A 25283-nucleotide genomic window follows, 5' to 3' on the forward strand; every position below is an offset into this window, starting at 1 on the left:
GTCAGAGTTGATGGTACTTTAATAAGATGAGCTAATTTTGTGTCCAAATGCGCTGTCGGGCATCACGGAAGTGAACAAGCGAGGAAAGAAATCTATGGAAGAGGGTTATCATGAGAAGCCTTAGTAACCCTACAGCTAATTTTGTCGTGAGTGTAATTTTTGTCATTCTAATCATGTTGTGAGCGTTTTTCTAATTTCCACCATGATCGTGTTGTTAAGCTGTACCGAATTTCCCTCCAGTAAGAAGTATTCAGGATGTATTATAATTAATAGCGAAAACTTAGGTGCATGAAAGTATAGAATAGCAGAAAAAAAATTCGATTAAACATTGGTCAGCCAGGGTTTGGGAACGACTGATTTCAATATGACGTTTTGCCCTAGTTAGCACAAACGTATTTGATATGTAAGCTTTTTGATGAAGTTCCGATCTGATTGCTTGTGGTCATCTCAAAACAGAAACTTATAGCATTTCCGTTGATATGGTTGAAGAACTGAAGCAGCGAATATAGTGTTGTCAAAATTTACGACATGATCAAGAGAATGTCTGAAAGAATCCGTTTCTCGCTGTAGAGGAGAGCAGTACTGCATGAATACCTCAGACCAATAGGCTTTAATTTCCTTTCTAATTATTGCTAGAGTATGTAGGAGAAGAGCAAAAAAAAAAAAAAGTCCACATGTACACATGTACAAAATGCAGAGACCGTTGAGTATGTGTAGAACAAGAGAATGCAAATTACTGCCTGAATTTGATGAATGCGTACGATGCAACCAATATCAAAATACTTCAGAATATTTCTCCTATTAATGTATTTCAAAATATTACTGGTAAATTTAACAGTCTTTGAATTACAAAAGATTGTACACAGGTAGAATATATCTTTAAAATCAGTTTCATTTGTAGTCTAGACTGTTGCCAACAACCTGTTACCTGCAGAAAATATATAAAATGTACCTATCCTGTGTCACTTAGCCTTGATGGATAAAATACGTAGAGTAACTTTTATAAAACGGAGGCATTGTTGTAAATGGAATGACGAAGTAATCGATAGATCCTTTATTAACTGCTATTTAACGATGGAAGAAAAAAGTATTTCTAAATTGGGATAATCTTTACATGTCTACTTACTTTCGTATCAACAGTCGACGTTACATTATTTAATCTTTGCCTAACTAGCGTATATGTCGTCCAAGTAGTTTCAGATTTCGTAGCAGATACCAACTAAATTCTCCCTATTTATTTTCAGGTTAACGCAAAACTTAATCTTTTCTTTTTAATATCACTACGTTTCAAATAATTATCGCTTTTTATTTTTTACCTTTTCCTACAGCACTTGCTTTTATAAGCTTATTTTCCGTTCTCCCGTGAGTGCAGGTTTCACCTCGGTATGATGTTTTCCATTTGTATACTCTTGGGAATTTTTTCATCTTCCCACATTAATACATGATGCCAGGAGAAATCTTTTGTCGAAGATGGTATTCTTCACTCGTAACAATACACATTTGTAACAAACTTTAGAAAATTAAAGACGAACAGCAGCAAAAGTGCTAAATTATTAATGAAACTCACAAAACTGTGGACGTTCTACGTTATCAGTTTTGTCAGTTAACTGGTTTCTGCTTGACGAGAACATCGACAGACTGTAATATACTATCATCATTAGAGAACTAACATGGAGAGTAAGGTGCAGAATGAGAGTAACTATCATCGTCGACGGTCCATTGGGAAAGTAATTGAAAGTGGAAGACCTAAACAGTAATTAAATGTTGACGTAACAAAACAAAAAACTTTAAGATGTGTGTGTGTGTGTGTGGGGGGGGTTGAGACGAGGCTTGAGAGGAGGATAACGTGAGAAAAGCATTACGCGTAAAAGAATAGTTTATAAAACAGTTTAAATTAAACTAACACTCTGAATAAAGAAATTCGTGCATTAATTTTACTTTAATAAAGTTGTTAGTTTAATTTAAATTGCTGTATGGCTCATATGTGGTTATACAATATGTACACGTCTATTCTGTTTTAATATACTACTTTACTCATGTTATCCTTACTTACGGGTGTCTGCACCTCTCTTTGTATGAGACACACATTTCTCGAAGTTATTGAACAATACTGTATCCTTTTTAGCGACGATAGTCAGTTATAGCAAGACCATTGCCTTATAAACAAGGAACGAAATAAAATAGTACTGTAGAGGAGCTATACTTCTTTGTGTTTTGAATTCATAATTACGACGTTTTTCTACCAATGTGAGGCGTAGCTCCTTCGCATCTCTCCTGTGACTTGTTAGGACGATATCGTTATAGGCATGAGTCATCGACACCAGCTGACATGGACCTGAGTTACAGAGCTGCACGTAGTTGTACTAGTAGGCGGCAGAGGTCAGCAGTTGATGGACAGTGCTAGCAGTCGTAGTCAAAACAATGTTGTAAAGTTATGTTTGATTAATATTTAATGTATTTGCATAATTATAATTGTTTTATATGTGTAGTAATTAGCAGTGTGAGTGTTGTATGAGTGAAGAAGAACAGAAGTAAATGAAAATTGTTTTGTTTGTTCACGAAGTACCAGTTAAACTATGCAGGGGATTTACTATAATTAAATGTGCAGTCAGTTTATGGTACTAATAAATCGTGAGTAGAACACAAAGTAATCGGTAATTTCGGAAGGGGTGATTTTACATTTGATTCTTTTCTAAATTTATTTATTTAGCAATTGCCATTGAAAGAAATGTTTTACTATGTTTGGTCATTGAAGTAAAGCGCGGGTTAGCACGGGATAATACTGCAACCTGATTTGCTGTTTGTGATGTCAGCCAGTCAGAAAACTGCAGGCTCGCGCCAATCTGTGCTGGGAACAAAGCCTTTGGTGTGACCTAGAGGGGTAGGGGCTGAGGGTTCGAACTAGTAACATCTCAATGAAAGCAGCTCCGACGAAAGTACTGCAAAATCGCGGAAAAATGCTAATTACGAGTTAGCAAAGTAGTACAAAGTGTATTGAAGTGAACGGTATAGTGGGAGTCGTGTGGAATTTCGGACGGAATACCAAAATTATTGCTTTTGACTGTTAGCTAAAACCGCGTGGCGTGTTGTGCGATCTAAGACTGGAACAGGTATTACGTGTAGAGCATTTTCATAACTAAACGATCCGGTGAACTCTATTAACTTCGGTAACGGGTGTAAATACCATAAACTGTCTACGTGTGTGGTTGTGGTGTGCGTGTGAACTTTACATTGTGTTGCCACTTAGTACAGACTTGGCAGTATTAACTATAATCTTTATCGTAAAAATACACCTGAAAATTAACATTGACAAGTTAAAACTTTTATTTCAGTAGCTAGACACATCCCGTTTACCGGACAATTCTATGTATGTTGCGAACTGCAATAGACGGTAGTGGTCTAGTATTTTCTACTACAGCTTTTAGCTAGACAAATGAACATTGCTGGACACTGGCAGGGCGGTAAAAAGTAAAATGGAGGGATGGAAGGTGAACTGTATTAAATAAACGCATGAGTTGGAGCTCGCCAATGACTACAGATTTTTAATTACATTAATGATAATCATTGTAGTTCGAACTAAACTGTACAAGTGAACGAGTTTGAAATATCGCAGTGTAGCTACTAGGACTGGATTTCCGTTAGTCAGTCCTCTTGCAGGCTGAACTGGATCGTGGTCCAGTAAGGGAGCAGGGTGCAAATTGCAGCCTCATTCATCAGCCGTGGAGGGGACAGCTGCTCGCCGCCTGTCTCGTTTGGCAAACATCCAGATGCAGAGGGTCGTGCATCACGCCGTCTCCTTGGCGCGCTGGGCGGCGCACACGTCGCCGCGGCTCGGCGCTGCGCTCTGACGGACGGCTACTGGTAGCTCTCACCTGCTGGCGCACGGCAGCTGCGGGCCCGACTCCTCCGCAACCGTGATTACTCCCAGTTTACGAGCCCCTGCCTGCCTCTGCCGGCACCTGATTTGTGGCCTCCCAGTTCGACAGTAACTGCTGACGACCGCCCATCTAGGAACAGGCGCCTCCGCATCGACTCCTGATTGCCATGCGCCTCATTAACGGCGCTTCCGCTCGCTGTTCGTCTCATTGCCAATGGGAACGCCTGCCTTTCGCCGTGAGTAATGTGTAATGCGGTCATAGACGAAGCTGCCATTTCGAACATCACTGTCCCTCTCTACATGTGGTTATACGAGGTTTGTCCGGAAGATACGCATAAAAGTAGAATAATAACTTTATTTTACAATTATTCGGGTATTACAATATGGTCTCCTTCAAAGTATTCGCCCTGAGATACACTTCTGCCAACGCCGTTTCCACTGTTGCTAACATTGCTGAAAGTCTTCAGTTGTGATGTTGTTCAATTGCTGTGTCGTTTCCGCAACTCCCAAGTGCCGCCCCCGAAGCACCATCTTGCAACATGAAGAAGTCACACGGGGCTAAATCGGGTGAATAAGGCTGGTCGTGTGTCACGGTGATTGAGCTTCGGGCCAAAAACTCGCGCACAACGAGCGACGTGTGAGCGGGCGCATTGTCGTGATGAAGGATCCACCTGCCCCATTTTGCCAATTGCGGTCGAACTCGGGCCACACGAGCTCTGGACGTGTCAGAAATTCAACGTAAAAATTTCCGTTTACTCTCTGGCCGGGAGGGACAAATTCCTTGTGAACAATGCCCCTAGAATCAAAGAAAACAATCAACATTGTCTTCACATTGGACCTTGATTTTCGCGAGTTCTTTGTTCCTTGCTTTGAGATTTGAGCTCCACATCGAATTCGTAAAACCAGGACTCGTCTCCAGTGATGAGTCGGTTGAGGAAGTCCCCTCGTTCCTCTGCTTCCAACCAATCCTCACACCACTCAACCCTCTTTGCTTTCCGTTCTGGCGTCAAGAGCTTCGGTACGATTTTGGCACAAAATTTCTTCATTTCAAGTTTTTGTGTCAGGATTTCGTGAACGATTGTTTTGGGGATTGACAGCTTGCCAGCAATCATTCTGACTTTCACTCTACGGGCTTTATGAACACAAGCCCGAATTCGTTCAATTTTTGCATCGGAACTCGATGTCGACAGTCGTCTTGGGCGAGGGTCACCGTCCCACTTCTCGGCTATCCCGGAACCTTTTACACCACTTGTTCACGGTTGGTTCCTTCAGAGAATTATCTCCGTAAACCTGTTTCAAACACTCAAAAATCTCACGGACATTCTTGCCTAGCTTTACAAGAAACTTGATGTTGACTCGCTGTTCCTCAATCAGAGAGAGAGCTCCATGCCGACGGCAGGTGCGAAGGGTAACTGTCAACAAGCTGCCACACACTCCCACCTTCACGCAGAGTGCTCTGACTCGAACTCAGCGTTGATGGGATTGATTACAGCAGTAGTCCCACCTGGCGGCGACTGCAACTTGCAACATAAAGACATTATTCAACTTTTATACGTATTTTCCAGACAAACCTCGTATTAGTCGCACACCCTTAACTTTCCTCAAAACTGTTGGAGGGGGGGGGGGGGGGGGGGAGGGACGTATGGGCAGAGTCCAAAAGACGGCAAATCGCGATAAATGATAGTTAAAGAGAAGTGTTCTATTTACCTTGATCACCTCGAATAACTTTTCTTTTTTCAGAAGCGAAATAAAAACTGCTTAACTACTAGAGGGAGTGTTGTGACCGTAGAAAATTTCAATTTTTATTCTTGCTTTTGTGACCATATTAAGAGTTCAGGCTCCATAGGCAAACAGCCAGGCGACATTAAGAAATAGTCCACCAGGACGCAGGGACAAGGTAAGCGGCGGAGGTTGCCAAGTATGGCTTGTTGACCAAATAACTTAGTGTTTGACTTCCTGCCAGAGGAAGCCGCATGAATAAACTACGAAAGCTTTCCCGGCGTAATAATTGCTAATATTCTTCTCGGGTGTGCAGCCGGATCATAACGTCATCATGACAGATCTGAATAAACAGACTGAATCTTACTAAGGGGTTTATGGTCCAACATCTCACAAGAGTATATGTGAGAATAAAGTTGATAGAAACAAAATAATCTTTTCTGCCTATTGCAATTCTGTAACCTATTTTCAGGAAACTTGTTTGCTTCAAACCAAGGAGATTCTCTCCGATATAAAAGTTGACAGAAATTTATAACTAACCCATTGTAGTTAACGTCATGATTGCGCTACGCAGTTCGGACTTACTGCGAAAACACACTTGACCTCTTGCCACAAACAATCCAGAGCTGATAGAGAGCATCATGACTGATACAGGGATTAGTGATCACAAGGTCATTGTAGCTAGGCTCAATACCATTTCTTCCAAATCCATCAGAAACAAACGCAAAATAATTTTATTTAAAAAAGCGGATAAATTGCCACTAGAAACCTTCCTAAAAGACAATTTCCATTCCTTCCGAACTGACTATGCGAATGTAGACGAGATGTGGCTCAAATTCAAAGATATAGAAGCAACAGCAATTGAGATATTCATACCTCATAAATTGGTAAGAGATGGAACGGATCCCCCGTGGTATACAAAAAAGGTCCGAAGGCTGTTGCAGAGGCAACGGAAAAAGCATGCGAAGTTCAGAAGAACACGAAATCCTGAAGATGGGCTAAAATTTACAGACGCGGGAAATTTGGCACGTACTTCTATGCGAGATGCCTTTAATAGGTTCCACAACGAAACATTGTCTCGAAATTTGGTAGAAAATCCGAAGAAATTCTGGTCGTATGTAAAGTACACAAGCGGCAAGACGCAGTCAATACCTTCGCTGCGCAGTGCCGATGGTACTGTTATCGACGACTGTGCCGCTAAAGCGGAGTTATTGAACGCAGTTTTCCGAAATTCCTTCACCAGGGAAGACGAATGGAATATTCCAGAATTTGAAACACGAACATCTGCTAGCATGAGTTTCTTAGAAGTAGATACCTTAGGGGTTGCGAAGCAACTCAAATCGCTTGATACGGGCAAGTCTTCAGGTCCAGATTGTATACCGATTAGGTTCTTTTCAGATTACGCTGATACTATAGCTCCCTACTTAGCACTCATATACAACCGCTCGCTCACCGATAGATCGGTACATACAGATTGGAAAATTGCGCAGGTCGCACCAGTGTTCAAGAAGGGTAGTAGGAGTAATCCATTTAACTACAGACCTATATCATTGACGTCGGTTTGCAGTAGGGTTTTGGAGCATATACTGTATTCAAACATTATGAATCACCTCGAAGAGAACGATCTATTGACACGTAATCAGCATGGCTTCAGAAAACATCGCTCTTGTGCAACGCAGCTAGCTCTTTATTCGCACGAAGTAATGGCCGCTATCAACAGGGGATCTCAAGTTGATTCCGTATTTATAGATTTCCGGAAAGTTTTTGACACCGTTCCTCACAAGCGACTTCTAATCAAGCTGCGGAGCTATGGGGTATCGTCTCAGTTGTGCGACTGGATTCGTGATTTCCTGTCAGGAAGGTCGCAGTTCGTAGTAATAGACGGCAAATCATCGAGTAAAACTGAAGTGATATTAGGTGTTCCCCAGGGAAGCGTCCTGGGACCGCTACTGTTCCTGATCTATATAAATGACCTGGGTGACAATCTGAGCAGTTCTCTTAGACTGTTCGCAGATGATGCTGTAATTTACCGTCTAGTAAGGTCATCCGAAGACCAGTATCAGCTGCAAAGCGATTTAGAAAAGATTGCTGTATGGTGTGTCAGGTGGCAGTTGACGCTAAATAACGAAAAGTGTGAGATGATCCACATGAGTTCCAAAAGAAATCCGTTGGAATTCGATTACTCGATAAATAGTACAATTCTCAAGGCTGTCAATTCAACTAAGTACCTGGGTGTTAAAATTACGAACAACTTCAGTTGGAAGGACCACATAGATAATATTGTCGGGAAGGCGAGCCAAAGGTTGCGTTTCATTGACAGGACACTTAGAAGATGCAACAAGTCCACTAAAGAGACAGCTTACACTACACTCGTTCGTCCTCTGTTAGAATATTGCTGTGCGGTGTGGGATCCTTACCAGGTGGGATTGACGGAGGACATCGAGAGGGTGCAAAGAAGGGCAGCTCGTTTTGTATTATCGCGTTATAGGGGAGAGAGTGTGGCAGATATGATACACGAGTTGGGATGGAAGTCATTACAGCATAGACGTTTTTCGTCGCGGCGAGACCTTTTTACGAAATTTCAGTCACCAACTTTCTCTTCCGAATGCGAAAATATTTTGTTGAGCCCAACCTACATAGGTAGGAATGATCATCAAAATAAAATAAGAGAAATCAGAGCTCGAACAGAAAGGTTTAGGTGTTAGTTTTTCCCGCTCGCTGTTCGGGAGTGGAATAGTAGAGAGATAGTATGATTGTGGTTCGATGAACCCTCTGCCAAGCACTTAAATGTGAATTGCAGAGTAGTCATGTAGATGTAGATCTGGTATAGCAAGGCTGTGCCGGGACCCGAAAGGAGATTAAATCGCATGACTGTTTCTTCTTACTTTGTTCATTACAGAGATATGAACAGCAAGAACCATATGTTTTTTTATTGGGTAGCATATCTTCCCTCCTGTACAAAACCGTGTAACTGTCTACTTTTTCCGTGAATATGGACATTGATTCTCCAGTAATAGCACACAGTCCAGGCACCCAGTGTGACCTAACTCATGCACTTGACGGAATTGAAAGTGAACAACAACAACACACTAGCAAAAGAAAAAAAGGAAAAATGGACCGGCGCACTACGAAGGCATTATCCGAAAGGTGCGGAAATCGGTAAATGTGACGTACATGTACAAGCAAACAAATGCTTACAGTTTCAGAAGTGGACGATTTATTCAAGAGAAAGAGCTTCACACGTTGAGCAACTCAATAGCTCTTTGGTCCACCTCCGACTCCAGTGGAAGCAGTTGTTCGGCCTGGCACTGATTCACAGAGTTGGTGCAACATCTAGAGATGGATAATGCTGCAAACGTTTCCGACTGTGGAGAGGTCTGGTGACCTTACTAGCCAGGGCAGGGTTCGAGACGGACGAAGACAAGCAGTAAAAACTCTCAAAGTGTGCGGGAGGGCATTATCTTGCTAAATGTAAGCCCAGCAAGACGGGGCGTAGAATACCGTCGATATAGTGCTTTGGTGTAAGTGTGCCGCGGGAGGCAGAAAAATGGGTTGTGAAATTTCCTGGCAGATTAAAACTGTGTGTCGGACCGAGACTCGAACTCGGGATCTTTGCCTTTCGCGGGCAAGTGCTCTACCGTCTGAGCTACCCAACCACGACTCACGCGCCGTCCTTACAGCTTTACTTCTACCAGTACCTCGTCTCCTACTTTCCAAACATGACGGGTCGTGAGTCGTGGTTGGGTAGCTCAGATGGTTAAAAGAAAAGAGATGGTAGAGCACTTGCCCGCGAAAGACAAAGGTCTAGAGTTCTAGTCTCGGTCCGGCACACAGTTTTAATCTGCCAGGAAGTTTCATATCAGCGCACACTCTGGTGCAGAGTGAAAATCGCATTCTGGAGAAAAGCGTTGTGCAATGAAAAGAAAAGGCACCACAGTTCATCACTTCTCGTTGATGGGCCCTATGGTGTCCGGCAGTCAGGTTAATATCCGTCTGCTGACCGGGCCGCTACCAAACACGACTTCGATGGTAATCTGGGTTCAATTCGAAGCGGGACTCGCCACTAAAGACAATTCTACTCCAGTCAGTGAGTAGAAATATGGCCTGACAATCAGGAGTGATGGTCTACTGTACTATTTCTTTTGTTAGCAGGAACTCATTGGTTGTCAACCCAAGGCATCTTTAAATCATATCGGCACGTCGACGATATCCTATGCTCTGCTTTGTTGCCCTTCATGAGAAGACATCTGGGGCCACATTTCAGCAAGATAATACCCACACGCACATATTGAGCGTTTTTACATTCACAAAAAGAACGCCTCCTTTCCTCTAGAGACTCCCACCCGTGTTCCTGAAGCATTTCCGTAGCACTCATGTGATGATCAAACCTACCAGTAACAAATATAGCAGCCCGCCTCTGAATTGCTTCTATATCCTCCCTCACTTCGACCTGACAGGGATCCCAAACGGTCGAGCAGTACTCAAGAATATGTCGTATTAGTATTTTATAAGCCGTCTCCTTTACAGATGAACCACACTTCCCAAAAGTCTACCAATGAACCGAAGACGACTATCCGCCCTCCCCACAACTGCCATTACATTCTTGTTCCACTTCATATCGCTGTGCAATGTTACGCCCAAATATTTAATCGACGTGACTGTGTCAAGCGCTACACTACTAATGGAGTATTCAAACATTACGGGATTATTTTTCCTATTCATCTGCATTAATTTACATTTATCTATATTTAGAGTTAGGTGCCATTCTTTACACCAATCACAAATCCTGTCCAAGTCATCTTGTATCCTCCTACAGTCACTCAACAACGACATCTTCCCGTACACCACAGCATCATCAGCAAACAGCCACACATTGCTATCCACCCTATACAAAAGATCATTTGTGTAGATAGAAAACAACAGCAGACCTACCACACTTCCCTGGGGCACTCCAGATAATACCCTCTCCTCCGACGAACACTCACCATCAAGGACAGCGTACTGGGTTCTATTACTTAAGAAGTCTTCGAGCCACTCACATATTTGGGAACCAATCCCATATGCTCGTACCTTAGTTATGAGTCTGTAGTGGGGCACCGAGTCAAACGCTTTCCGAAGGAATTTGGCATCCGTGTGATACCCTTCATCAATGGGTCGCTAGATATCCTGTGAAAAAAGGGCGAGTTGCGTTTCGCAGGAGCGATACTTTCTGAAGCCGTGGTGATCCATAGACAGGAACTTCTCTGTCTCAAGGAAATTCATGATATTCGAACTGAGAATACGTACGAGAATCCGGCAACAAACCGATGTTAAGGATATTGGTCTGTAAATTTGAGGATCCGCCCTTCTACCTTTCTTATATACAGGCGTCACCTGCGCTTTTTTCCAGTCGCTCGGCACTTTACGTCGGGCAAGAAATTCGCGATAAATGCAAGCTAAGTAATGAGCCAATGCAATAGAGTACTCTCTGAATTGGAATCCCATCAGGACCTGGCATTTTATTTATTTTCAACCCATTCAGCTGCTTCACAACCCCAGGGATGTCTATCACTATGTCCTCCATACGGGATCTGTACGAGACTCAAACGGCGGTATACTATTCTCAGCAATTTCAAAGGCTTTCTAACACAAAGGGGTGAACGGAAGACATCAGTGAATTGCGGATAGCTCGGATAGAGCTCGAACTGTGGTGTGAAGCTCTTCTCCTCAAGTTCCCATGCCATTTCCTCGAAGCCTTTGCCACTAATTAAAACGCAGCAAGCGGAAGTGGTGTGCGCGTAAAGGAATTGCGGCCGGCCTCCTGCACGCTCTGCGGCAGCCAGACGTCACGGCCAGAGGAGCCGGCTGCCCGCCGCCGAGGCGTCCGACCTATGCGGCCCCTGCGGCGGTGGCTCGCTAGGTATGCGGCCTGCAGTCGGCCCGTGCTTATTGCATAGCGGCGGAGAGCTCGCTAGCAATTCATAGAGACGCTCCATTAGGTGAGTTAGCCGGCTCTGCGCAGGGCGCGTACTCCGCTCTCCTAGCGGATTAGTCGATTACCGTGAGCGATCCTCGTACCGGTCAACAAGCAGAGGGCAGTTGGGGAAATCTCGGGATAATATCGAATATACCGCAGTTAGCGGAACTGCCGGGGATAGTAAACAACGCGATATCGCGCCGACAGACCGAGGATGCCATTAACACGGTGGCGGTAGGAGCATCAAGGAACGATCAATAGACGACGTCCTTAGAAAAAAAAAGGTGCAAGGAACTAACGGATTTTCTACGATAGTAGGGTTTCTTGATGGGAATTTTGTTATTGTTAAAGGCTTCAGATATACTGGGTGAGTCAGCTGCCCGTACGTATGAGTTTTACGCCACCCGCAACGCCAAAAACCACACGCGAGATTTATTTTAATATAATTCTACACTCAGACGTATAGGCCTACAGAAAAAATGGACAGGACCCTTTTATAGGAAATTTAATGTAATTAAATCTTGTACTGGGATGCGTTTCCGCTGGAGCCCACGAGTTTCGAGATATTCAAGAAAAACGCATTTGAATGTCACTTTCGTACGTGTTTCTTGAATAATTCGAAGACTACTGTCTCCAGGGAAAACTACCTCAGTACTATTTTAACTACAATAAATTACCTAAGAAGGGCGTATTAATATTTTGCAACTACTGAGAGAAAGAATATTAAAATCTTGCTCGTGCTGTTTGATGGTGTTGTGGATTGAACACAACCCATAGGTATTTGAGCTAAATCACCTTATATAAAAAGGTTGAAAATATCAAATCGCATCGGAAAAAGGCATTTTGCTACGGAATGATGAGGGGATGTCGGCCACCCGTGGTCTCGCGGTAGCGTTCTCGCTTCCCGAGCACGAGGTCCCGGGTTCGAATCCCGGAGAGGTCTGGGATTTTCACCTGCCTCGAGATGACTGGGTGTTGTTGTGTCGTCGTGATCATCATCATTCATCCCCATTACGGTCGGCGGTGCGGGTCTCCCGCATCGTTCTCCTACGCTCTGTAAAGATGCATGGGACTTTATTTGTGAGGGGATATCGTAATGTTCGAAGTACCATCTGCAAATTATTACGCCAAATTGTTGAAATTTTGGCAGTGTTGTAATTGGTCCCTCACCGCATGATGTTCTAAATTTCAGTTCACTGTGACCATTTTTTTCTGAGTTGAAAGATGGAAAAAATATTAGGCTTTTAGTGTGAGTTCCTGCATTGTAGGGTAAAAGTACTTGAAAAATGCGTGATGTGTGCTGTTTTTGGAAATGAATGTCCATTTTGTGACACTATTGTGAGGTGGGAAAGGAATTTCAAAATTGACAGACAAGCCATGTGATAGCCGGGAAGTCAACGCTTTCAGTTTTTTGTAACTGTATTCAAGTCATCCTAACATACTACTTAGCAAAGGATCAAATCATCATGGCAGGTACTACAGTCATTTTCTGATAACTTAAGGTGAATCCCTGATTAATAAACGCCACGGTATGCTCTCCGGAGGCTAATACTGCAACAGTTCGTTTACCTCAAGTTGCTGTCGACAAAACAGGGGATCGCAGGTTTTAGATCTTTCAGCATCAGCCTTATAATCCCAATCTTCCACGGAGTGACTTTTCTTGATCCCAGATATGAAGAATCCGTTGCTTGGGTGCCTATTTGACGTCATTAATGAAGTGAAAGAGCAGTTTAAGGTTCAACCTGTAGACTTCTACAACCACAGCTTTCGGAAGGCCACGCAACACTGGGAGAAGAATTAACATCAACAGTCAACACGAGCTCTAATCGTTTTCTAAAAGGTAATAAATAGAACTTTACGATACCCCCTCCTATTATTGTATGGATAAAAACAAGATTGTCAGGACGCATTCGTCAACTTCTCTAACGCACATCGTAACCTAACCCACAACAACTAACGAGGTATTGTTTGACCCATGTAAATAATAATATCGTTTTAACCAGTTACGTAACATAGTACCTCACTTCTAAAATAATACTATTCATGGTGTTAACTAGATCCAAAGTGGTCTTTAGCATTAGCTGCTTTACTTTCTATATTTCACTCCTTCATGTAAGACCCAAATCTTTACATTTTCTCTGTGTTTTGTCTGAGTGGAGAATTCTGTTGAACAATAGAATGTATACATGCAATACGGGTCGACCAGAGCTGGTAAGGTATATTCAAAATGTTGAAATGTGTGTGAATTCCTAAGGAACCAAACTGCTGAGGTCATCGGTCCGTAGACTTACTCACTACTTTAGCTAACTTGAGCCAACTTACCCTAAGAACAACACACACACCCATCCCTCCGGCGGGAGGGGCCGGGCAATCCTTGACATGACGCCTGAAACCACGCAGCCACTCCGCGTGGCTGATATGATATCCTCATGTACTCTCTCAACACTACCAGTTTTTCGTTGGTCGATTAATTGCAAATGAGTTTCTGTGTTATATTGTATATTGTTTCAGTTATCTGCTGAATCATAACGTCGTAGCCATTTCTGGCCATGAAATAAGGGATTGAAAACAATAAAAAATGAAGGAAGTTCAGTGTTTAACGTCACGGCGGTGGCAAGGCGATAAGAGATGGTGAACAAGTTCGAAGTGGAGGAAGAAGGGGAAGAAATTCGCCGTGTCATCCGAAGGAGGCATTCCCGTCCCTACAAAAGAGCAGAGTGCAATTGGCTGCATACATGGTGGGTCACAACTGAGGGAAAGTATGGTTCAAATGGCTCTGAGCACTATGGGACTTAACTTCTGAGGTCATCAGTTCCCTAGAACTTAGAACTACTTAAACCTAACTAACCTAAGGACATCACACACATCCATGCCCGAGGCAGGATTCGAACCTGCGACCGTAGTGGTCGCGCGGTTCCAGACTGTAGCGCCTAGAGCCGCTAGACAACACCTGCCGGCTAGGGAAAGTATTTCAGTGATTGCATGTTGTTATGCACAACTAATGAACCGTTGCTATTCTTTATTCTCCTGGTCTTACTGTTAACAAAATTAAAAAAAGAAATATTTGCCGTTTAACGAGACACAGAAGAACCTTAACCTCTACACTTTTGGAACGTGACTATCAACAGCCGTCAAGTAATGTATAAAATGCATGTTTGACCATCAGTTGCTTTTTTTTCTTTAAACCCCAAATATCGACTGGTTTCAGTCACAGGCCATCTTCATTTCTCATTTCTAGAGCATGTCATGAATTCCAGTATACGACGCAGGACTTTTAGAAGCAAACATAGTAATAACGGTATTCTCTCGCAGGAGTGTCACATGAAACACCGAAGCCCTCATTTGGTTCATACAGCTCTGGGAAGATACAGGGAAGTTTCATCTTTTCTCGTAGAGTACCAACAGTCGCATAAGAATTCTGAACTGCACGTTGTCCACAGTAACAGAGCGCAGTTCCTCGTGTCATGCGAAGTTCGAGCAGTAAACGGAGAGCAGATGATGGATCAAGGAAGAACGCTATTTACAACAGTTGTTGAATTCACCACGCCAGCTTTTGCACTTTGACCGACGGCCAATGTGTCAACATGCACCTCAAGAAGAGTTTGCAAATACAAGAGCAGACCTATCAAGACAACTGTGTTGAGATAAAATTTCTGATAAGGGCTTCCAGTCAGCATAAATAATTTACCTGAAAAGATAGACAATGGTGATAGTAGGGTGATTCTGTGATGCCTTCAATATTTATCAGTCGGGGCGTACCATAGTTACAGAGTGAGAATTACTATTAGCAGTTCCTCTAGTGCAGTACTATCAGCATTATGAGCTGAAGAACTGCAGGATGAAAGTTTTGCTTCGAACATTGCTGTGTTACTTCGTTCTAATCCTTACTGAAGATACCTCTTCATTTTTTGTTGTAATAAACCGAAGCGAAAGCACTGCTAGAGTTTTTGCGTTTTACAACTCCTTGCAGCGTACTTCCGATGGTTCTTAAAAAAAACTCCGTAGCCCTCTTCGTAATTCATTGCCTCCAACAGCTTCCACTCCTCTGCAACAGTGCTATAAATCGAAACACTTCCTACGTCCCGTGCAATGAAACTAAACAGGAACTCGCAGTCTCCATACTTTATGGCAGTAATGTCTCCGAATGGGACGAAAAAAGTTTTTATTGAAGTCTCTCTGCTGCAAAAAACACTTTGCAAGTTTGAAAGAAGCTATAGTCGGCACTGAGAGGCAGAAAATCCTTTATTACCGCCTCTTGAAGAACTGACATTCAAAACGTCTCTTTTTGTGGATTTTGTGCAGTTTTCTCAGTAGGCTCTAACTAATAAATTCCATGAATAATAAGCGAAGCGACTTAAAACGATTTACATTCTGTATACCGTGACAGAAATTATTGAACAAATGTTTCAGGCTGAAATTTAACGCCCAATTTTGAAAGAACAAATGTGAAGGTGGCGTTGCTACTCATTAGTAACCTAACAGTTTGTTTGTTTGATTATTCATTAGTGTTCAGACACTTCGAAACAACGTTAATTATTTATTTTTATTTATTAGAATAACTCTTGTGGAAATGAATCAACTTGGTTTTCCTTCTTTATATTTAATTTCCGTTGCTTCCTGACTTACTTCACCCTTCGATAGTGTCGTTCCTTTGGTCCACTTTCTGGTTTTTGTATATCTTTCTTTCCTGAAATCCTGCCTTTTCTGTTGCGTCTCAAAAAGTTTTCTCTTATCCATTCCTGTGGTTTTCGTATCTTTATCAGCTTCATTGAACCAAGTGAGATGGATTTGTAGCTGTTTATTGTGACGATAGTCGTATACGTACTCCGACATCTACATCTGCGTCTACATCTACAACTACATTGTATACTACAAATTAGTTGTCATTATACGACTTAAGTTCGTGTATGGAGGAGCATAGTAATAATTTCTTATTAAACGCGTCTGTGCACGCTGTTAAATTATACACTGCCGAGTCATATTAACGAGAACCCTTGTCAAAAGCCTAAATAACCAACTTTTAGAAAGCTGGCAGTGGCGAGAGTTGAGGTAGTGCTGATCTGGAAGGTACCGAGATGGATGTGGAGACATGCTGACTCCAGTGCTGTGGTCAGCTACTCTGGGTTGAGGATCCTTGGAGCGAGTAATGCTACGTATAGGGTTGGACGTTGTATCAAAATATAAGAGCATACTTGTGTTGATCTATTGTGCTTCACGGAGTGACTAGATCGCTCAGGGAATGCCATCAAGACATTCCACAGGCCAGCACGCATGCATGGTTTTCGGTTTCATACGTTTCACGCCCTACACAGCAACTACGATCTGCCAGGTGGAGCTTAAAACGTGATCCATCAGAGACGACCATTTATTGCCACTTACTGTACGTCCTGTTGAGGTACTGGGGTGCAAATTCCTGCCTCCGTCACCGATGGACAACAGACAGCATGGGAATAAGTACAGAGCGCCTGCTATGGAGATCTGTAAGCAGCAATATTCACAGTAGGTCGACGAGGAGACATTGATGGTAGCCTCTTGCTTCATCTGGGCGGTCAGCTGCTCAATAGCCGAGCGTCTACTCGCCCGCAGATATCTCCGCAGATGAAAGCTGACTATGATGCCCTTTCGGCAGTCGGCTAATAGAAAAACAACAGCACGTATAGTATCGTATAACATGAAATTAGTTATTAAGATGGCTATTAATTCGTGTAGTAAGCTTTCCAGTTTTGATTCCGCCGCCTACACGTTATGTGCTTGCTTCCAGATTGGCTGTTTCGTCGTTTATTAACGGAACAATCGTTGTGTAACTCAATCTCCCCTCCTCCTCACCTCCCTCCCCTTATTCCCAATTCCCTTTTCCCCCCTCTCATGCAGATCCTCCCAGGTTTTTATTCGGTATCAGTGTGCTACGTAAGTGTTGTGTTTCGGTGCCGTTCTACAGTGTCATGTAGTGTTGTGGGTTTTAATTGCTTACTCTACCTGTTCATTGTCCATGACTTCCTTGCTACGCCACCAGTCATGTGGCTGTTTTACGTGTTCTACGGTCTTTTATGTTCCGACCGTACTTTGCCCGGTGCCTTTTAATGTAGTGTGTGTGTTTTTTGTGTGTAACATACTTTTTAAGATTTATTACTCCAATTCCCAGACACCGCTTTATATGTCTTATTTGCTTCTGTTCCGCCTTTTTGTTTCTATATTCCGCCATGTTATCTCCTTTATATTATTTTTAAATATCTTCCTCTCTATTTATTGGCTGAAGAGCAGCGCTTATGCTGCTGCCATCCCGCCCTTGATGGGGAAAGGAAAGAAAATAAAGGGAAAAAAATGTGTAACTCAACGACACCTACTGCGCTCGAACATGGCCTGTAAGGCCTAAATTGGCCTATAGTGCAAGGTATAGGAAACTGAATACTTTTGAAAAAACGCCAAGGTGGAATATTTCAAAATGTTCTGCCACAAAAGGCTGTGGCCCCCCATGTGAAGAAAACATACCTTTTTTTAGGTTTAGGCACTCCACTGTGTTTTCTCTGTGACAATGAAACCACTAAGACCTGCTCTCCAAGCCTTTCGGTGCCGATTTCAAGTGGAGCGCACTGAGATACAGGTTCACATTGATGTTAGTAAATCGTTAGTGCACAATTCATCACTATCTTTAATTAACTGGAACTAACTTCCATTATTAGTTAAAACTAAAGTTAGATATGACGGTCGACTTTGCACTAACGATGTGACAATCGATTTACCTTCAGTCTGGAGTAATAGCGTTAGTCAGCAAATAGACTTACAGTCGGCCCCACGTGACGATCTATATAAACTTGACCTCCGCGGCCGGCAACCAGTCGTTGGCTCATAATGGTTTAAATGGCTCTGAGTACTATGGGACTTAACACCTATGGTCATCAGTCCCCTAAAACTTAGAACTACTTAAACCTAACTAACCTAAGGACAACACACAACACCCAGCCATCACGAGGCAGAGAAAATCCCTGACCCTGCCGGGAAGGCCAGTCGTTGAACCATCTCGAAAGAAGTTGCCCGCACTTGCCAACGAAACGTCAGGAAGAAGTAGTTTTATAGATCGACCATGGCCTCTCAGCCCAGAAGTTTTAACTCATGAGCCGGCCGGTGTGGCCGTGCGGTTCTAGGCGCTTCAGTCTGGAACCACGTGACCGCTACGGTCGCAGGTTCTAATCCTGCCTCGGGCATGGATGTGTGTGATGTCCTTAGGTTAGTTAGGTTTAAGTAGTTCTAAGTTCTTGGGGACTGATGACCACAGGTGTTAAGTCCCATAGTGCTCAGAGCCATTTGAAGGCCGTGAGAACCTACACGTTATGAAAACTTCCATTACTTTGTAATCAGCTATGTGTTAAATCACACAAGTAGAAATTACTCTGTAATTATACGTGCCTAAAACACGATTTTCAGCTGCCTGCACACAGTTCCGTCGCTTAACACCTTTGTACTCGAATCTCTTGTACCGCATGGTTTACAACACTATCGCCTGTATTTTCCTTAAGGTGTTATCACACATCACTAGGTACCATTTTCTAAATGATTGATACACTTCTATTTCTTATTTGATTGTTTTCCTCTTGTTACTTTTAAGTCAGTGGGGGACTAGCTAACTGATGAGTGGCCTGGAATCGTGGTTTCATGCTCTAACCTGGTTACCTCACATTCAAACACATTTCTTAAATGGTCAGCATATAATTATTCCATTGATTTACTGCTTGTTTGCTACGTGTTTGTGCCCTTCCCCCCTGCCCACTGTTATACAAGACGATTCAGCTACCTTTACCGATACGTTTCATGCAACCAACGAAACCTTCAAAAACTACGATCGAGATGTTTTTATTTTCTCCCTCGCTCTGCTGAAACTATTGGTCTTACAAATAAAAAGAACAGGACCCTTTTCTGGATGAATCACCTGCTACAGGATGAACATCCATTGCTGCCGTGGGAGGAATGTGTGTAAAATCTTATGGGACTTAACTGCTAAGGTCACCAGCCCCTAAGCTTAAACACTACTTAACTTAAATTATCCTAAGGACAAGCACACACACCCATGCCCGAGGGAGGACTCGAATCTCCGCCGAATTCAGCCGCACAGTCCATGACTGCAGTGCCAAGACCGCTCGGCTAATCCCGCGCGGCACCGCCGTGGGAGGAGACAAAAGACCTGCAGCTTAGGTCTCTCTTTATATTCCAATAGGGAATTAGTACTAGATAGGACAGTTAATTATATGTAATTCTCCTCTTCGACCTCATCAATTTCGTACGCGCTACTTAATAAAGGGAGTGTAAAGCTATTTTTGTCCTGACAGTCCTGCGTAGATTCACTATACACAGTGGCCAAACGGCAGAGATCGAAGTAAACATGGTGAACGAAACAAGTCTGGAAAAGGATAAGAAAAGCATGTTGTGCTGGATTCGGAAGGGCAGCTGTCGCGTGTCGCGGTAATCCCGATCCGTAAATCATGGCTTGTTATCGGCGGCGGCGAGGAGGCGTCGACGGGAGGTGGGGACGCCCTTCAGCAGTCTTGCGTCAACAAGTTGACGGATTACCTCCTCCAGGCGTCCCCAGAATGGAAATAATTCCGCCGCTAATGACGTCAGAGCGACACGGCGTAACGAGCCGAGGGCCGCACGGTGAACCGGGCTAGCGGTGGCGAAGGCAGAAAGGCCGAGGGCCGTGACAAATGAGCGCTGAAGTCCTCTGCCAGCTGTTTATCCCTTCTGCGGGAATAAGCGGGCGGGCGCACCCCCCGAATACCTTTAGCTGTCGATTCGGCCAGCGCACCTGACTGATTTCAAAACATGGCTGCATCAGGTCCAGTTATTGCGAATATCGTTTCGACATGATGTACCTTCTACCGGTCGGGACTAGAGCACACTGCACCTCATATCGTCAGCTACAAAGAAATTCGTAAGGTCTGGGAGTAAATCATGAACTGCGGAAAGCCGTAAAAGGAAATAATCGAATCATTTGAGACTTAGTGTTATAGAAGACTACTGAAAATAGTGTGGAGTTATAAGAAACGACTAGGGTCTCTTGAAAGCGACGAGATGAAGAAAATGTGAAAGACATTCATAAGAAGATGAGAACGGATGAAAAAGGATGTTAAAATATCCAAGAATAACATACAGTGTACTTAAGGGCGCTGTAGGGGTGAAAACTGAATGGGGAAGACAGAGAATGGGATATACCTAGCAATCAATTGAGGAAAGAACTTCCTGAGCTACAGCCAAGAGTGCCGATAAAATTTCTTTGTCGAACAACAAGTTCCGGTCCACAGACCACCATCAGCTTCGTGAAAGGGTATGAGACGAGGTGCTCGGGGAAGTGTGGCTGTGAGTAGAGTTCGTTAATCGTGCTAGGGCAATTTAGATGGCAGAGCATTTGCCGGCGGAACGAAAAGATCGCGAGTTCGAGTCCCGGTCCGACACGGTTTTACTCTGCCAAGAACTTACACATCAGTGTCTGCTGCAGAGTAAAAATTTCAGTCTGGAACTAGGCCACAGGCTATGGCTAACTCACCCCTCCCCAATATTCTTTATTCCGAGAGTATTGTGGCCAGCATCTCGTGGTCGTGCGGTAGCGTTCTCGCTTCCCACACCCGGGTTCCCGGGTTCGATTCCCGGCGGGATCAGGGATTTTCTCTGCCTCGTGATGGCTGGGTGTTGTGTGGTGTCCTTAGGTTAGTTAGGTTTAAGTAGTTCTAAGTTCTAGGGGACTGATGACCATAGATGTTAAGTCCGGTAGTGCTCAGAGCCAATTGAACCATTTTTTGAGTATTGTGCTTCGCAGCATAACTTTTGTGAATTTTGGAAGGCAGGAGACGAGGTACCGGCGGAAGTAAAGCTTGGGTAGCGCAGTCGGTAGAGGACTTGCTCGTGATGGCAGGGAGCACGATTTCGAGTCTCAGCCCGGCACACAGTTTTAATCTCCCACGAAGCCTTATTTGCAACGTCGCACTAGGTGATAAAATCAAATGTGTCAAATAATAAAATTGATGAATTCGCCACTGTTGTTAAACGGTAAAAAATTAAGTTGTAAATCATAAAAACGTGCAAAGCAGAGCAGTCAGTAACACTTATACACTCTGAGAGAGACAGTGTGTGTGTGTGTGTGTGTGTGTGTGTGTGTGTGTGTGTGTGCGAGAGAGAGAGAGAGAGAGAGAGAGAGAGAGAGAGAGAGAGAGAGAAATGACGCTCTACGAAGGAATTGTCCGAATTGGACGGAAAACGGTAGATGTGACATACATTTCCAGACAAACAAATGATTAAAATACCAGAAAAATTGGATGGTTTGATCCATAGAAGGACTTTCACACACTGACTAAGTCAATAACTTGTTGGTTCAGCTCTGGATCTTACGCAACCGGTTATCCGGCTTGGCATTGATTGACGGAGTTGTTGGATGCCCTCCTAATGGATACCTTGGCAAATTCAGTCAAATTGGGGAGTTCGGTCATCAGAATGACAGTCACTAATTCTACAGGAGTTCTCCGATGCACACAGATTCGGAAACCATTATGGCGAAGGTTGCGTTTGGCAAACACGAAGAAAAGGTGTAGAAACTCTCGCCATGTGCGGGCGGGTATTACTTTGCCGGGCGGTGAAGGGCAACTTAGCGTGGCGTAGCATATCGGCGACGAACAGCTCTGCAGTAAGGATGTCACGGATAACAACCAATGCAGTTCTGCATTGACACGAAATAGCACCCCAGACCACCACTCCTACCTGTCTGACCGTATGGTGGGCGACAGTTAAGGTGGTACCTCACTGCGTCTCCAGACACGGTTTCGGCTTCGAATCTTTATCACTTAAGTAGAACTGTCTTGAGTCGCACTTCAGCTTCGAATCTTTATCACTTGCGTAGAACTGTCTTCACTGACGAGTCCCACTTCAAGCTGAGCACCGATGACCTACTAACTCGTGTCTGCAGACGCTCCGCACAGTGGTAGTGTACCAACCTGACCGCCGCACGCCATAACACCCGACCTTCAGTAGTCATGGTCTGGGGTGCCATTTGTTTGGTTGTCACTTGCGGCATCCTTACAGCACAATGGCACATCAGCGATATCCTGCGCCACGTTATGTTCCCTTCATGGTAAGCCATTTTGAGCCTACACTTCAGCGAGATAATGCACGGCCGCATACGGTTTCCACTGATTTCCTTAGTGCTTGCCAAAGCCTACCAAGCCCACCTAAGTCGCCGGATCTCTCCCTAGTTTATAACGTTTGGAATATTATAGGCAGGGCCCTACAAGAACTTCATGATCTTGAATATTTAACACGCCAGTTGGACAGAATTTGACACGATATTCAGGATGACATGAAGCAAGTGTATCAATCAATGCCAAGCCGAATAACTGCTTACACAAGGGATAGACTTGGGTCAGTTCGTTAATGACTTGCCCAGTTTGTAGAGCTCTATCTCTTGAATAAACCAACCAATTTTCGGGAAACTGTAATCATTTTTTGTCTGTACATGGTGACCACATCTACCGATTCCCATCGCATTCTGACAATTCCTTTTTGGTGAGTCTTTTTTTTTTCCTCTCTCTCTCTCTCTCTCTCTCTCTCTCTCTCTCTCTCTTGGAGTGCATTAACATATTGTTCATATAATATGAATGAATGCACTGTTGGTCCGTTAGCTGACTGTTAATACAACTTGAATCATTGCAGTGTTTTGCACATTTTTGTGACTGGCAGTTCATTAGTCATCATCATTGACTCGCAAGTCGCCGAAATGGCGGCAACTAAAAAGGACTTTCAATACGGCGGCCGAACTTCCCCGCATGGGGCCTCCGGGCCAACAATGCCATACGATCATTTCATTTATCAGTCAACAACAGTGACGAATTCATGGACTTTCTTAAAATGGTTCAAATGGCTCTGAGCAGTAAGGGACTTAATTTCTGAGGTCATCAGTAACCTACAACTTAGAACTACTTAAACCTAACTTACCTATAGACATCACACACATAAATTCCCGAGGCAGGATTCGAACCTTCGACCGTAGTGGTCGCGCGGTTTCCGACTGTAGCGCCTAGAATCGTTCGGCCATCCCTGCCGGCGGACTTTCTTATTTAACGACTTTTATGTCATCGCGTAATATGGTGTAAATGTTTTCAAGAACTTATGATTATCAGTGGACCAAAATCGGTTAATCAATAAACAAACTTTACCATCAGTTCTTGACTATAAATCATGACTTTCTTCAAATATTTATAACTTGTGGTGCACTACCTTCTTAAAATGGACGACGTTTGATGCAAGTGATACTCTCAGATGAATAGTTTGGAGCAAGAGAGGAATTTACGGCGGATAGTATCAAGCGCCAAAAGAACCTACACCTGGGTTTCACGCTTGATCCCTCATTTACGTTCGATGATGAGGTGATACTCCAGAACATGAAGAGCCACGGCAATTCTCTTTGGATGTAAGAGGGAATATAAAGTAGACTGGGGCGACAGTGAAAATTTGGATCGAGGAAGAAGATTTATGTGCCCTCTGTTTTAGCATAAGGTGAAACAAATGTAGTTCGGGTTTATAGATTGTGTTTAACATATTGCTCTCTACATAGAATGCTAGGTAAATATTTTTAATCTGTTTTGCGGTGCCTGGTTCATCCTGTTCTTTTCGCAGTAATCAACCAGTCACAGTTATTTTTAGCTATTGTGTAGTTCTGTATATTTTAATGATGTATTTTACAAAAAGCTGAGTCTGAGGTATTTCGTGCCTTTGTGTGAAATTGTGAACGCGAATTAATTTCGTAAGAAAGCTGATAACCTCGTTCTTGAATATCCTATACATTTTTATTTATTTGTGACTCGTTACAATCTCGACACCCGTCATCGAGAATCTAATGCGGATCGTATTTCCACTCAACTACAGAAAGTTGTATACAACTGTAGTTAAACATTCGCCTCCTCATCTGTAACATAATTTGAGCATTTACAATAACTATTAGATATAAAATGGAAAAGCAATAACCGCCATTAAACCATCAAACGATGGCACTACATTTGTAGGTCACCTACCCTATCATAAAACCTGGGGGCGTAGTGATTTTAACTAGTGGGTAACCTTGGGGCTTAGAAAATAATATTCTTCTGGTACCTCTGATGTGGTATTCTACGTCTATCACCTATGCGAAGATTACTTACGTCTATGTAAGCGAGTCCCTGATTGCTTGGGAAAACATGCCACATCCTGAGTACCTGTTTCAAAATTAAAACAGTTTGGATCGCAACAGACCATTTTTTAGAACATGGCAATCAGTTTCGGTGAAATAGCAACCTTCTTAAGACCAAATGCATCAAGATGGCAGGCGATGGCGATGAGAGAAGCTGGTATCGTGGATGCACATTCAGTTGATGGTAGCTGTTGGACCGAAACAGGATGCCATGTTTTATTGAATGCTCTACTGTGATGAAGATAGTTTGAATTTTAATTTTAAAATATTAAAGTAAGAGTCCTGTTTTATTTTCCATAAAAATGCTCTCTGAACTTACTGAGAGCCAGTTATCAAGCCAACCCTTAACTTTAATATTAACACACAGGTATGTCGACATAAAATATTAAAATTTGACGTTTGTGTAAGTTTTACCTCTAACTTCTGTGAATTTTAACAGCGTAAACGTACCAAATAAACCGTTTTCTTTCTCTTATATTCTTATTACGAGGCTACTTTCTTGTGAGGTTTAAGTTCAGGCCGCATTTTAA

General features: G+C 43.2%; 1 protein-coding gene across 2 annotated transcripts in view; it reads right to left on the reverse strand.

Moving 5' to 3' along the window:
- LOC126272742 (limbic system-associated membrane protein) overlaps positions 1 to 25283 on the reverse strand; it is an 848332-nt gene that overhangs the window by 545320 nt on the left and 277729 nt on the right. The window lies entirely within an intron of this gene.

The sequence above is a fragment of the Schistocerca gregaria genome, chromosome 5, assembly GCF_023897955.1.
Source record: "Schistocerca gregaria isolate iqSchGreg1 chromosome 5, iqSchGreg1.2, whole genome shotgun sequence".
Classification (NCBI taxonomy): Eukaryota; Metazoa; Arthropoda; class Insecta; order Orthoptera; family Acrididae; genus Schistocerca; species Schistocerca gregaria.